A 14,070-nucleotide genomic window follows, 5' to 3' on the forward strand; every position below is an offset into this window, starting at 1 on the left:
ATACGCACTGTTAGCAATACAATTTCATCCTTTATATAAATTTATAAGTTCCGTAAGAATCAAGTGTTGGGTATTATTCAAATTACTAAATAATGTAATGTAATCTTTATATTATTGCTGTAGGATACTTGGTGACCAAGTTAATTCAACTTGGTGATCAAGTACAACATGTTGAGCAAGTTGGAGTTTAATTATAAACAAGCTGCCGCGAGGTGGAGTATAAGTATGTCGGTTACAAATTGCTTGCGTTTTATTAGGAAATAGAGTCGTAATGTTCTCAATACAATTTCTTCCTTTGAATATTTTTTATAAAATTCCCTAAGAATCGAGAACTAATAATAAAATAGAAAGTCTCCTTTTATTTTTTTGCGGAACACAATATTTTAAAGAACTTATATGAATTTTCATTTTTCTTAATGATGAAAGTGTTGAGATATTGATGAAGATTTAACTTCTTGGATAAGTTTAATAGAAAATTGGTCAAAATGCCCCAATTTCTGAAATTGTTTGATAATATGCCCTAAAATTAATGTAATTTGAAAGATGACCCCTGACCACGCGTCACGCACCACGCATGATGCTGCGTGATGCGTGGTCACCGAACATCGTTGCTCGCACAGTGGGCGTTGGTTCGTGCGTGGTGCGTGTTTGACAGGATAAGATAAGGATATTGATGATACATTCAATACCCGAGTTTGGCTTTTAACGTCTTGATTGTCTACAAACAAATAAGAAAACAATAAGATTCGGGACCACATTTTTGCCTTTTAAGATCTTGATAATCGAAAAAATGTCAGGAAATCTTATCATCAATATCGCTGTCTTATCCTGTCCAACACGCACCACACACGAAATAACACGCACTGTGCGTGGTTCCCAACGCGTGATGCATGTTGGGTGATATAATAGTGTAACCAACAACGATGCTCGGTGACTACGCATCACACACCAACTTACACGCACCATGCGTGGTGCGTGATGCATGGTCAGGAGACATTTATGAAATTACCGTAATTTGAGGGCATATTGTCCAATAATTTCGGAAATGGGGGCATTTTGACCAAAACCTCAAGCTTAATTTGGTGGTTAAATTGAATTTGACGGACAAGTTTAACTTAGGGCTTGTTTACTTTTGGCTTAATTGGACTTAACAGCCTAGAAAGATTATTCGGTAAGAAAAACATGTTGTTTACTTTTTGCTTAATTTTTGAATTAATCTTAGTCAATGGATCAATCGGTAAGGCACAAATTGGCTGTTGTCCCCATATGGCCAAGAAATTAATGAGTATTACCAGATCTACCCTCTACCACAAAATGAAAAAAAAGAACCTCCACCACAAAATGAAAAAAAGAAGCGTAGATGCTAATTTTGGTACCCCAAATAAAAAGAAGCGTAGATCCTTTGTTACTCCCTTAAATTGGGTTTTTTGTTATCATAAAAAAAAAATATCGATGATTATTTTGATGATAGTATTTTCTGGGTTTGAAAAAATTTCTTGAAGAACCCACTTTGAGTTTTCGCCTTTTTGGATGTGAAGAAAGATTTGGAGTTTTTTAATATCTTCTTGTATATTTATATTGTATATAAAAAAAATACATATAAAGGGAGAGTGGGAGACACTTGCCTATTTGAGAGATAATCACAAAAACAAAACATTGGAAACTTGAAAAGTTCATCGATGATTCTAGAGTTGATCTCAATTATTTATATAGAGGGAAAAATAGTCCATTGTTAACATTAAGACAAATTAGTAAGCATAAAAAGAAACGACAATAATTTGCTCATAACATATTCTATACGTCCTTCAATATCCATATAGCCAACTATACTCATAAAAAACTTAATAACAAAAAAAGTAAATAGGCCCTTAGTGGCCAAGTTGAATTTCGTGGCCAAACTTTACTTGGTGGTCAAACTTTACTTGTGACCGAGCTTAATTTGGTGACCAAAGTTAACTTAGTGGTCAAGTTGAAATTGATGGCCAAGCTTAAATCGGCATGCCCAAGCTCGAAACATCCCCATTCACACCACTAACAAAATCATGTTCCGTGTTTCTAGACTAGAGATCTTCATCCTCATCAATTAATAAAAATGACGATTCGAAATACTAACCGAAACGGGTTAACCTGAGCCCAAAATACTTATTTGTCCAATATTATAAACGCTATTAGTAAATAGTAAACAATTCGATGTTTCGGAAAAAACAATACTTACTTTTTTTTTGCCAAAATAACGAATACTATAACAAAGATACCTTCATCAATAAATGAAGGATCCAAGAAAACGATACAAAGAAACGACGACCATAAATGGCTCGACAAGAGTAAACCGACTAAGATACCTAAAAACCGCTAACTCTATCCGAACCATCACGAGAGCAACTACAACCCAAAGAACCTAGTCAAAAACAAGACAACCAAAACCAAACTCACAATACTACCAAGACAAATTACACTAACAAGGCAAACATAACAAATCTAAAAAAAAAAAAAAAAAAAAAACTAGATAACTAGGATACACCCTTGCCATTCCTCTTATCCGGCCGCGATGTCCTCCCCAAAACTTTGTCAATATGGACTCCTTTGCCGCTCCGAGAAGGGAAATTATAAGAAATAACGTTTGTCGACCCGCTACATATACGTTTACCTTCGCACGATGGGAAGAGGGGATCATTCCTAAACTCCTGAAAAAAACTTTTTTTATTACCGTCCAAAGTAGTGCCCGCATTGTCTTCGTCTCTTACCACCAATTCCTTCTTCTTTAACCCACCAACACCTTCAACACATAACCTCACTCCATCTTCATCACAATGCATCACCTTCTTGTTCTTAATAACCAACTTCTTATTAGCCATATCCTGAATACCCTCCACGTTGCCATCCACATTACCATCCTCTACCGTCTTCATACTCTTCTTAAAACTCACACCATTCTTTACAGCCCGATGCACCGAAGCTCCCTTCTTAAAATCGACTGAAGGAGCATGAAACCGAACCCCAACATCATCCCTGACTTCTTTAAACAATTCTTGAAGTGACCCCTCAAAATCCCACTCAGGCAACTTCTTCTGCACCACCTTCGAAGCTCCATCGTCTTTATCTAACATATCCGGGACCGGTAACGATCCACCACAAACAACCGAGCCGCTAACCATCTCCACCGGACTTTTAATCAAGTTCGAAGCACCCTCATTACCACCGTCAACACCTGGAGAGGCAGGTATATTGCCAAACTGAATTCCAGTAGTAATTTTAATTTCAAAACAGTACTTATTGTTATTGTTGATGCATAATCCCGAGTTCTATTATGTAATACGTTCTATTAGTTTTGTATTTCGTATTTCAGTCATGTATGAACATTGTCATTAATACTTCGTATGTGAATTGCTTAGTATAATGTCGTAAAATGGTTCAGAGCAGTTGGTTGGCTGCTCAGACCATCGACCGATGGTAGGGACCATCGGTCGAGGGACTCTCACCATCGGCCGTAGGTCTCAGACCACCGGCCGATGGTCACTGAAGATATATATATATATATATATATATATATATATATATATATATATATATATATATATATATATATATATATATATATATATATATATATACGGGTTTTGTGGTTCATTGTGAGGTTACACACCACAAACCCTTTAGCCGACGTATCTCTCTGTGTTCATCGTCCCAGACCAATTCCCAACCGAATACAAAGCTCTAGGCATTGATTATATCAACTATTTGTTGGTTAGATTGATCCCGAAAGTTGATTAAGTATTCGACTCGCCCTAGTTATCGTTTCCACCGTTAATCTAGGTTAATACGTTTGATCTAAGGTCTATAGTTCGCCTACAAAGTGGTATCAGAGCTGAGAGTTGCTGATCCAAACGTTTTTGAGTCGATTTTATAGTTTTCTTGTTTTAGGGTTTTGGTCTAAACGGGTTTTCAATCAAAAGTTGAAATTTTTACGTTTAAATCTTGTGTTTTCGAGTCTATTTTTGTTCAAGGGTGTTTTTCTGAGGTTTCTATCGGTTTTGTTTAAGTCTAGAACGTCAGATTTGATCAAGATTGAAGTTTTTGTCGAAAAACCCTAGTTTTTTCTGCCCAGATTCGTAAGAACTACCATCGGCCGATCGTCCTAGACCATCGACCGTTCGTCACTACCATCGACCGTACGTCAGACACCATCGACCGATCGTCTATCAGTGAACCAGAGGACAGTCTTTCATAACTTAGAACCGTTTGTCTTAACCATCGGTCGTTCGTCTTTTGTCCATCGACCGATCGTCTATTATCATCGGCCGACTGACTCTTTCATCGACCGAAGGTCCTTACGCTAAGATTGTGATACTAAGTTCTCACCATCGGCCGTCAGTCTTAGACCTCCGACCGATTGTCACAGTCCTCCGACCGATTGTCACAGTCCTCCGACCGACCGTCACAGTCCTTCGGCCGATCCACTTTTGAGACAGAATCTTTTAATTGAACTTAAGTAATCTTAATCTATTCTAATCAGTCAAAATGTCTGACACTAATGAACATATGACAAATGAATACAGCGCGTTAGTAATTGCACCTGGACTACAGAAACTGTTAACGAAAGTGAATCTGGATCGACAAATAAAGTACCTCGACTTGACAATCTTAAAGACTTCTTGGACTGGAAAGTTAGGTTCGTTATTTACTTAAATGGTGTTGACTCTAGACTTTGGGAATGTATTGAGAATCCATTTGTTTGGCCTTGTGGAGGTGATGGTGAACCCAAAGAAACTCAACAGTTTAGTCCTACAGAGCGTGAACAATATAATCTTGAGTGTAGATGTTATGCTCAGCTAACGCAGGCGTTGTCAAAAGACATTTTCCAGCAGTTCAAAAATCGTAACAAGACCGCGTATACTCTTTGGTTGGCTCTTCAATCTGCAACAGAGGGTGCTGCTACTTATCGGGCAACAAAAGGTAAGGTGTTAAAGGATGAATGGAGGGTGTTTGCTGCTCTTCCTTCAGAGACACTGGGCCAAACTTTGGAGAGATAGCGTTTACTGGTAGCAGAGATGGCGGATTATGGGATTGATGTACCTGATGATAAGGCAGTCAGGGTGTTGAAAGATGGCCTTCTAGAAAAGTGGGACCATGAGATTGAAAAGATTCAGAACATGTACAGCACATCAGGTCGTACGTTAACATTGACAGCTTTTACTTCTAAGTTTGATGGATGGAAGTGATAAATATATTTGAGTGATGGAACGCTAAGATATCTTCCAGAAGATATTCCCTCTATCCAGGTCAACATGGACAATCCCATATCACAGATAAACGATTTAAAGTTCACTAATTGAGATGTGAACTGAATGATTTAAGTTCTCTATATCTGATGAATGATAAATTCTCCCCCTCGGATGTAGATAACTAAATCGTTTAAAAAGTCTCCAATTGGAATATATGCTGTCTCAGACTAAGATAACCGAGGAATCTCTGAAGCTTTGTTCAATTCTTGATCCATGATTCTCGTGCAGCTTGGTGGCGCATCAATTATTTACAACATAAATGAACAAACACAAACAAAACATAACTTGCAACAGAAAAACAAATAAAAATTGAAAAAGGGAAAATCCATAAAAAAAAAATTGAAAAGCCTGAAAATGAGTTGCTTATTATGTTTGAGGGGAAGTGATTGCAATACTGAACTGACATGTAAGTTGTATAAATCAAGTAATACAGGATGATTGATAATGTGTTAGTAGACTTTATTGGCCTAATTCTAGATGGAGATGATCACACTAACACAACGTAAATATCATGATGAGGAAATCATGGAAAGATTTACAGCGGTTGAGGGTAGTCACCTACTTATCACTGAATATGTACTGAGAAATGGTTGTTCAGAAACTCAACAGACGGTTGAGGTCTCCCCTACTACGATTTATACTCGGTAGCAAAAGGATAATTTTGTGAGTCCCCAAGGTAAGCATACTTTGTCTAGGATGTATACTTGTTTCTATTTACCTTTATTACTTGGACTGAAACTCAACAACATACATATCGGGTACCCGAAGGGAGGTGTTTTCTCTAAAAGGGTTGAGAAGTGCAGTCCTGTATCACAGACACAGAATGATTTGTATTTTGCAACGTCATCGGTTTCTAGACATCAACATCAGAAGATTGGTTTTCCGTACAGTTACTACTAAAGTCAAAGACAGTAGTGCATCATGTATGGATGTATTTATTTATTTGTTTTGTTTGTTTTATTTATTTTCATTGTACTATAGCATGGAGAAATGGCAACATCAGAAAATCCAAAAAAAAAAAAAAAAAAAGTTATGTTGCAAGTTATGTTTTGTTTGTGTTTGTTCATTTATGTTGTAAATAATTGATGCGCCACCAAGCTGCACGAGAATCATGGATCAAGAATTGAACAAAACTTCAGAGATTCCTCGGTTATCTTAGTCTGAGACAGCATATATTCCAATTGGAGACTTTTTAAACGATTTAGTTATCTACATCCGAGGGGGAGAATTTATCATTCATCAGATATAGAGAACTTAAATCATTCCTTTAAATCGTTTATCTGTGATATGGGATTGTGCATGTTGACCTGGATAGAGGGAATATCTTCTGGAAGATATCTTAGCGTTCCATCACTCAAATATATTTATCACTTCCATCCATCAAACATCATACATCATACGATTTCCGTTTAAGTATGGGGTTTATAGCGGCCGGTATGCGCCTTAAGAAAGTATGCAATAATTTTGAGATTCACAAAGTTATCTGAAACGAAAAGTGTAAGTTTAAGGTTGAAGCTCATGGCTGACAGGGTTGCTAGAAACATCGTGAGATGGTTCTGTTCAATCAGATTGAAAGTACATTGATGTGATAAGAGGACAGCGTCAACATCTTGTGCTCAATTGTTCTACCTGAAACATCGTGCGATCTCAAATGAGGACTGACTTCATGATCTAAGTCTAACATTGAAAAGTGTTAAGGTAATTAATATAACGTGATCATCGAAGCCTAGGGTGAAGGTTGATAAATGGTTACTGATATATTTGAAAGTTGTTCTGTATATGCTTTAACATATAACATGTGCTATACTGTAATGGACTGTAAAATAACATGTCAATATAGTTCAGTTCTGATCCCCAAATCAAAAGATTTAATCAATTTGATGTATCAACTCACAGAAATATGTGCTATACTCCTTGAAGTGTGATTCATGATAAGCAGTTTTACTTGTTCTTATGTCGATAACCTCTTGCATCTGTTAGTGATAATGTTTAATGAAACTGATGTTAGAAGTTAATTCTCTACAGATATAAAAGGTTATATGTTACTGATTACGTCTGTTATAATATTGCTAATCATGACACACTGGGTCTTGTAAAGTTATTTGCTTTGTGTATTTGCATGAGCATGCATATCTGAATTAGTTTGCATTCATATGTTAGTTGCATGTGCATTTCTGTTACATCTTTTAAGCTTAACAACTCAGTTCTCGGAATGGTCTAATGTGAATGGATCCTATGTTTTCCGTTAAATTTGATTAAAGTGTGTAGAGTTTAAATGAACAAAGCGTGTCTGACTTATACTGTGGAGATAAGTCCCAGGGGGAGTAAATGTGATAAAAGAAGTATGGTTAGGGTTAAGATTTAAAGTTTTCTCAAAAGCCCAGACCACCGGCCGACTGTAATTACGTCCGACCGATGGACAAAGACACTCGACCGAGTGTCACGACCCCTCGGGCCGAAGGATTAGACCATCGGCCGATGGTCTCTGACAGGGTATAAAAAGACCCAAAGTCGAACGGGTCAGTCACTTTGTGCACTTGTGATCGATTTTACCCTAATTTTTGAGTAGTAAAGAAAGGAGTTTTGGTCCGTGTGAATTGTACATCTTTTTATCGTGATTCCAGCGCCATAATCGAGGTAATCTAACTCGTATTCATTTGTTTTTAATCGTTAATTTTGTGTTCTAAGTTCGAACTTTGTATCGAGTGATTTTTGTTAGTTATCTGTTGAAATTGTTGATGTGTATGTGTTAATCGGCCTATTTAGTATCTACTGTGACCAGAAATCGAACCAGAAACAACAGATTGAACGAATTGATTGATTGAATGAAACAGGTCTGATGAACTACCTCCGGTCGATGGTCTTTGACCATCGACCGATGGTATATTACACTCGGCCGTATGTCTCTACACTCGGCCGTAGGTCTCCAGTTGATCAGTTTGTTGATGTGTTATAGACCAACTGCCGTAGGTCTAGACCATCAGACCGATGGTCCAGTCCATCGACCGATGGTCCATTAATTGGACCGATGGTGAACCTTTTTATGTTTAATTTGATTGAATTTTTAGGTTTTTGATAATTTCTGTTATGACTCTCTAATGCCAGTGCTTGTAGTCTGTATTAGGATGTCAGGTGGATCCTTTGTTGGGCAATGGATGTTTAACATCGACCGTAGGAGAATTCTTGCTAGAGGACGACCCATTTTAGTGGAACAAAAAGTCATTGCTACTCGACAGACCTATAGTCTTTGGGAACAAATTGGATGTCAAGCATTCTTAGACATTGGGGATTACTATTGTCCTGAATTACTGTGGGAATTTTATGCCAATGTTGCCTTAGAAGATGGTAAGAAAAAGTTTGTGCACTCAGGCCTATTTGACCATCAGTTTAAGTGGACTATGGAGGAATTTTCAAACTTATTGAATGTTCCGCACACTGGGGTTAAAATTTTGTATCCTAGCAAAGATATACGAAAGATTCCCAACAGATTCAGACTATCTAACATAGTTGCAAGGTTATGCAAGCCAGGGAAAGTAGTTAATGTTGGTAGGGTTGAAATTAGTGATGACGAGGTATCACAACAACATGAGATACACTTGAGGATCATCAAAAGGAATGTGACATTTAGGAAAGAAGGAGATAATTTGTTGTCTGGTACTGAAGCTATGCTTTTGTATTGCCTGCTGGAAGGTATTCAAGTGAATATGGGCCATTTCCTCATTCATGTGATGAAAGATTTTCTTGATATGGAAGAACCATTTCCATACGCAGCTTTACTATACACCTTGTTTGAGAAACTTGGTGTAATTCAACATGAGGAAAAGCTAGTGCCAGAGGACTCCATTATGGGATGAATGATTCTGAATTTATGTTTATGTGTTTGTTTATTTTCAGATTGTTCTGTAATTTGATAATGCTAGCTTGTTAGCATTAATACGCTATTTTATGTCTGTATTAATTCTAATTCGGACATGTAATCGTGTAACTGAGATCCTGATCTATTAGTCTCTATAATGTAATATCGTCTGTGATGATTATTCTGTGATACTGTCTTTATGATACTGATTTGAATTATGTTTGCAGTTATTTTCATAATGTCAGGTGTTCAAGCTGATCCAGAAAACCTTGCACATGAATCCGATACTGAGTCATCGGGAGGTCCGTTTTCTATTGATCTTCCAGGATTGAAAGCTAACAGTGGCTCTAATCTCACTGCATGTCTTAATGAGAAAGGTCCTAATGCTGGTAAGTACAAGGGGGTAATTGAGTTTCTGAAACGTTCAAGAGTATTTGCAGCTATCTCTATGCCTTGTACAGCTTATTACTCACATCAGAGAGAGTTCTGGGAACGTGCAAGAGTTGAGACTGTAGATGACAGGAAGGTAATTATGAGTACTGTTTGTGGTTAGGAGATTCAGATTACTGAAGATACAATTCGAAACACTTTCTTGTTTGAGGATGATGAGAATATGCCTAAGAAGTTGTCAAAGACAAAGATTACTGGATGTGTGTTAAGATGCAAGTATTCTGGTGATATTACGAGAGCAACGATTAAAAGGAGTGGATTCACACCACCGTATAGATATTTGTCACTTGTTGTGCTGAGGTGTTTAAGTCCGTTGCAAGGAGGGTTTGATGAACTGAGTGAAATCTATCAGGGAATGTTTGCTGCTTTAGTTCTAAAAGCTGATTTTAATTTCTCCGGGGTCATCTTTGATCTACTGGTGGAGAATGTGACAAGCAAGTTATATTTGATCTATCCAAGATTCTTGCAAATTATAATCAACCAGCAAACTGTTGATTTGCCAAGATTGAGGAAAGATGCCATTGATTTGAAACATATGACCGATCTTACGTTCAACCGATTGAATCAGAAGAAAAGTGCTAGTGATGGCAAGCTGGTGTGTCATCTTGCTCGAGAGGATTATCGGTGTCCACCAGGAAAGAAGTGGAGAAACGAAAATAGTTTATCTGATCGAGAGCCAGATTTTGAGTTAGCTAACAGTGATGAAGAAGTTGATCAACCTGTGAATACTCAAGCTGCAGGTGGTTCAGGTGCAGAAGGTTTAGTTGATGAGATTGGTAATATTAATCCTGATGTTGGTGAAGAAGCTTCAAGGGGATCAAAAAGAAGAATGGTTGAAGATGAGAGTTCTCAGGTTTCAACGAAACTAAAATTGAAAAGAAGGTTCAAGCTGGTTTATAAGGATGCTGGTGGATCTTCAGCTGGAACTCAACCAGTGACACCGATACCACAGACTCAAGGACAACAAACTTCACAACAACAACAATGTCCATCGGTGCAACAGTCACCACCCGTGGTTCAACAGGTTTCTCAAGAGACGGTTTCTACTCCAATTCCTAGTGCTCCATCACGTACAGGGGGAGAAGGAGGTGTGAGCTCATCTACTCTTCAGAATTTGAATGATTTATATGTTCAAGCGATGGTTGACAACCTGAGGTTGAGAAAGGAAATGGATGAGAAGGTTGAGAATTTGAAGGAAGAGAATCGTGTGAAGTCCGAGGATGTTACTCGGTTAAGTATGCAAGTTGATTTGCTTCAGAAGAAGGTTGGTGATCAGTCGTTGTTATTGACTGATGCGAAAAGAGAGGCTTCTCAAGCTAGAAAGTTGGCTGAATCTGCTCTAGCAAAGGTTACAGCTTGGGAAGAAAAGTTTGATTTGATCGAATTGCCTGAGGGAGAGACTGATAATCAAATGGTGGAGGCACCTGGTTCCTCCAAAGCTACAGCACTGTCAGTAATTCCTCTTAAAATTGATTATAGTTTTAGTGATTTCTTTTCTAAACAGGATGAGCTCAAGCATTCTGTTGTTTATGATGATTTAGAAGAGGGAGAGATCCTTCACAACTTCACTAGAGCTGAGCTGGACGAAATGGTGCGTCTAGAGCAAGAAGAAGCTAAAGCTGCTGACGCACAGTCCGATGATCCTCTATCAGAGGATGATTCTTTTGGGCCTGAGATTTCTGAAGATCTTGATGATCGAGATGTTGATGATTTAGTTGAGGATGTTACTCATGAAGATTTTCCTATATATCAAAATGATAAGAATGAAGATCTTCCGGGTTTTGAGAAGTTGTTTAGAACTGATGATGAGATTTTGAATAGAATGTGTAAAGAGAAGGAAAGGACAGAGGTTTTGCCTGAAGGTTTCTTGCCGGTTAAGTATAATGATCAAGTTGTTGAGAAGTTAGAAGCTGATTGGCGTGATATATTGAGAATCAGAAAATACTGTGAGAAACCGAAGCTTGAGCCAAAGTATTTGAAGATGATTAATTTGAGAAAGAGTGCGAAAGGAAGAATTCTTGCCTGGGCGTACATTGAAGAATTTAACATGTTTGCGATTAAGAGAGAGTTTGGCGTTGATTATATTAAACATGGTCACGAATTCAAATCACTGCCGTATTTTGAGCTAATGCAGATTGCCAGGTTAAGAATGTTATATTGTGGATTTGGTGATCGATCTTCGTTGCTGGTGAAGAAGATTCGAATTGCTTTTAATTCAAAGAATTGGGAAGGTTTTAGGCCACAATTTCCTAGGATTAGTTTCAAGGTTAATCCTAGAACTGGTGAATCTCGAAGGATTGTGAAGTATAAGCGAGCAAAGACTATGAAGAAGGTACCTTTAAGGAAGTTGCCGCAGAATTGGAGTCAGAGATTCAGATGGTGGTTTTATGATGATCGTTCTGAAGAAGCTGTGATTGTTTTGGATAAGCTGAAAGAAGATGATATTGATTGCATTCGTGTGTTGGATCCGATTTGGTTAAGAAACTGTACCGAGGCTGATATTTTTACATTGTATTACAATCGTATGCTCTATCGTCGTGAAAACAAGGTACAGGCTGAACAGTATGTGAAAGTAGCTAAGCTGTGCTACTTGAACAACATGGTAATCGATCCGTACGAATGAAGGATATAATGACTGAAGATGTTTGAAATAGAACTAGGTCTTAGGGGGAGTTTGTTGATGCATAATCCCGAGTTCTATTATGTAATACGTTCTATTAGTTTTGTATTTCGTATTTCAGTCATGTATGAACATTGTCATTAATACTTTGTATGTGAATTGCTTAGTATAATGTCGTAAAATGGTTCAGAGCAGTTGGTTGGCTGCTCAGACCATCGACCGATGGTAGGGACCATCGGTCGAGGGACTCTCACCATCGGCCGTAGGTCTCAGACCACTGGCCGATGGTCACTGAAGATATATATATATATATATATACGGGTTTTGTGGTTCATTGTGAGGTTACACACCACAAACCCTTTAGCCGACGTATCTCTCTGTGTTCATCGTCCCAGACCAATTCCCAACCGAATACAAAGCTCTAGGCATTGATTATATCAACTATTTGTTGGTTAGATTGATCCCGAAAGTTGATTAAGTATTCGACTCGCCCTAGTTATCGTTTCCGCCGTTAATCTAGGTTAATACGTTTGATCTAAGGTCTATAGTTCGCCTACAGTTATACAATATTAATCTAAATCTAAATAAATCTAAGTATTCGAAAAATTGACTTATGATCAAGGTTGTAATAATGCATTGAAAATAAACTTAAATCTACCAAAACAAGATGGGTCATTCTATTTCTTTGTATGTCAATATTTATGGACAGCCAAAACAGCACATACGTGTGCTCCTTATCATATGCTCTGCCTCACCCAGACAATGCATTTATTACTTAAGGAAAAACAAAAAATGTAAAAATATAAATTTGACTTGGTCGTCATCTTCAATTTATATATTACTTGCTGCTAGATTTCAACGATTGTAATTAATTACCAAATTTTGGAGTGTGTACGTTCGTCATGACATCCATCATTGTCATTTAGTGTGTCTGATTGATCAAGGAGAAGTAGTGATTCGGTGTAGAAGGATATAAAAGACAAACAACTGACATTAAGTCCAAGTTTGCTAATGTGTTTCGAGTCTAGATCATGAGCTACAAGCTCTGGTCTACATTCAGAGATTGGCCACCCTCTTTCATATTTGACATGCCAATGCCAATCTTTCTTTTCGATTATAACTTGGTCATTATCTCTGAATCTCAATACTATCCCCTGCATCTCCGCCTTCTTCGGTAACGTAACAGTGAATATATAGCTTGATAAAAGATTTTGAAACACCGTCCATCAACCACACCTTGTGAACTTCATTCGAGTCTTTCATTTCTATTTGAATAACGCTAAGAGACTCTCTTAACTTAAATATGTCAAAAATACCGTAGGATTACTTATCACAACAACGACAACAAAACTCAATCCCACAAAAGTGGGATATGGGAGAGGTAAGATGTAGACAATGAATTTTTGTGACATCTTCGGTTGCCAAATTAAACGATATGATTGCTTGACGACTACTTGTAGCAGTCCAAAAAATAAATCCATTTAAAACCGGAACGGGTCAACCTGAAATACTAACCGGAACGGGTCAACCAGACCCAAAAATAGTTATTCGTCCAATTTTATAAACGTTATTAGTAGATAATTAACAGTTCAATGTTTCAGAAAAGCAATACTTACTATTACACAATATTAATCTAGATCTAAATATCCGAGAAATTGACTTATGCATTTATGATCAAGGTTGTAATGCATTGAAAATAAACTTAAATCTACCAAAACATGACATCTCATTCTTATTTGTTAGTATGTCAATATATATGCAAAGCCAAAACAACACATATTGTGCTTCATATGCTCTACCTCACCCAATGTGGTTCACACTCTATCTATACGTACCTCACCCAATGTGGTTCACACTCTATC

The sequence above is a fragment of the Rutidosis leptorrhynchoides genome, chromosome 11 (assembly GCF_046630445.1).
Source record: "Rutidosis leptorrhynchoides isolate AG116_Rl617_1_P2 chromosome 11, CSIRO_AGI_Rlap_v1, whole genome shotgun sequence".
Lineage (NCBI taxonomy): Eukaryota > Viridiplantae > Streptophyta > Magnoliopsida > Asterales > Asteraceae > Rutidosis > Rutidosis leptorrhynchoides.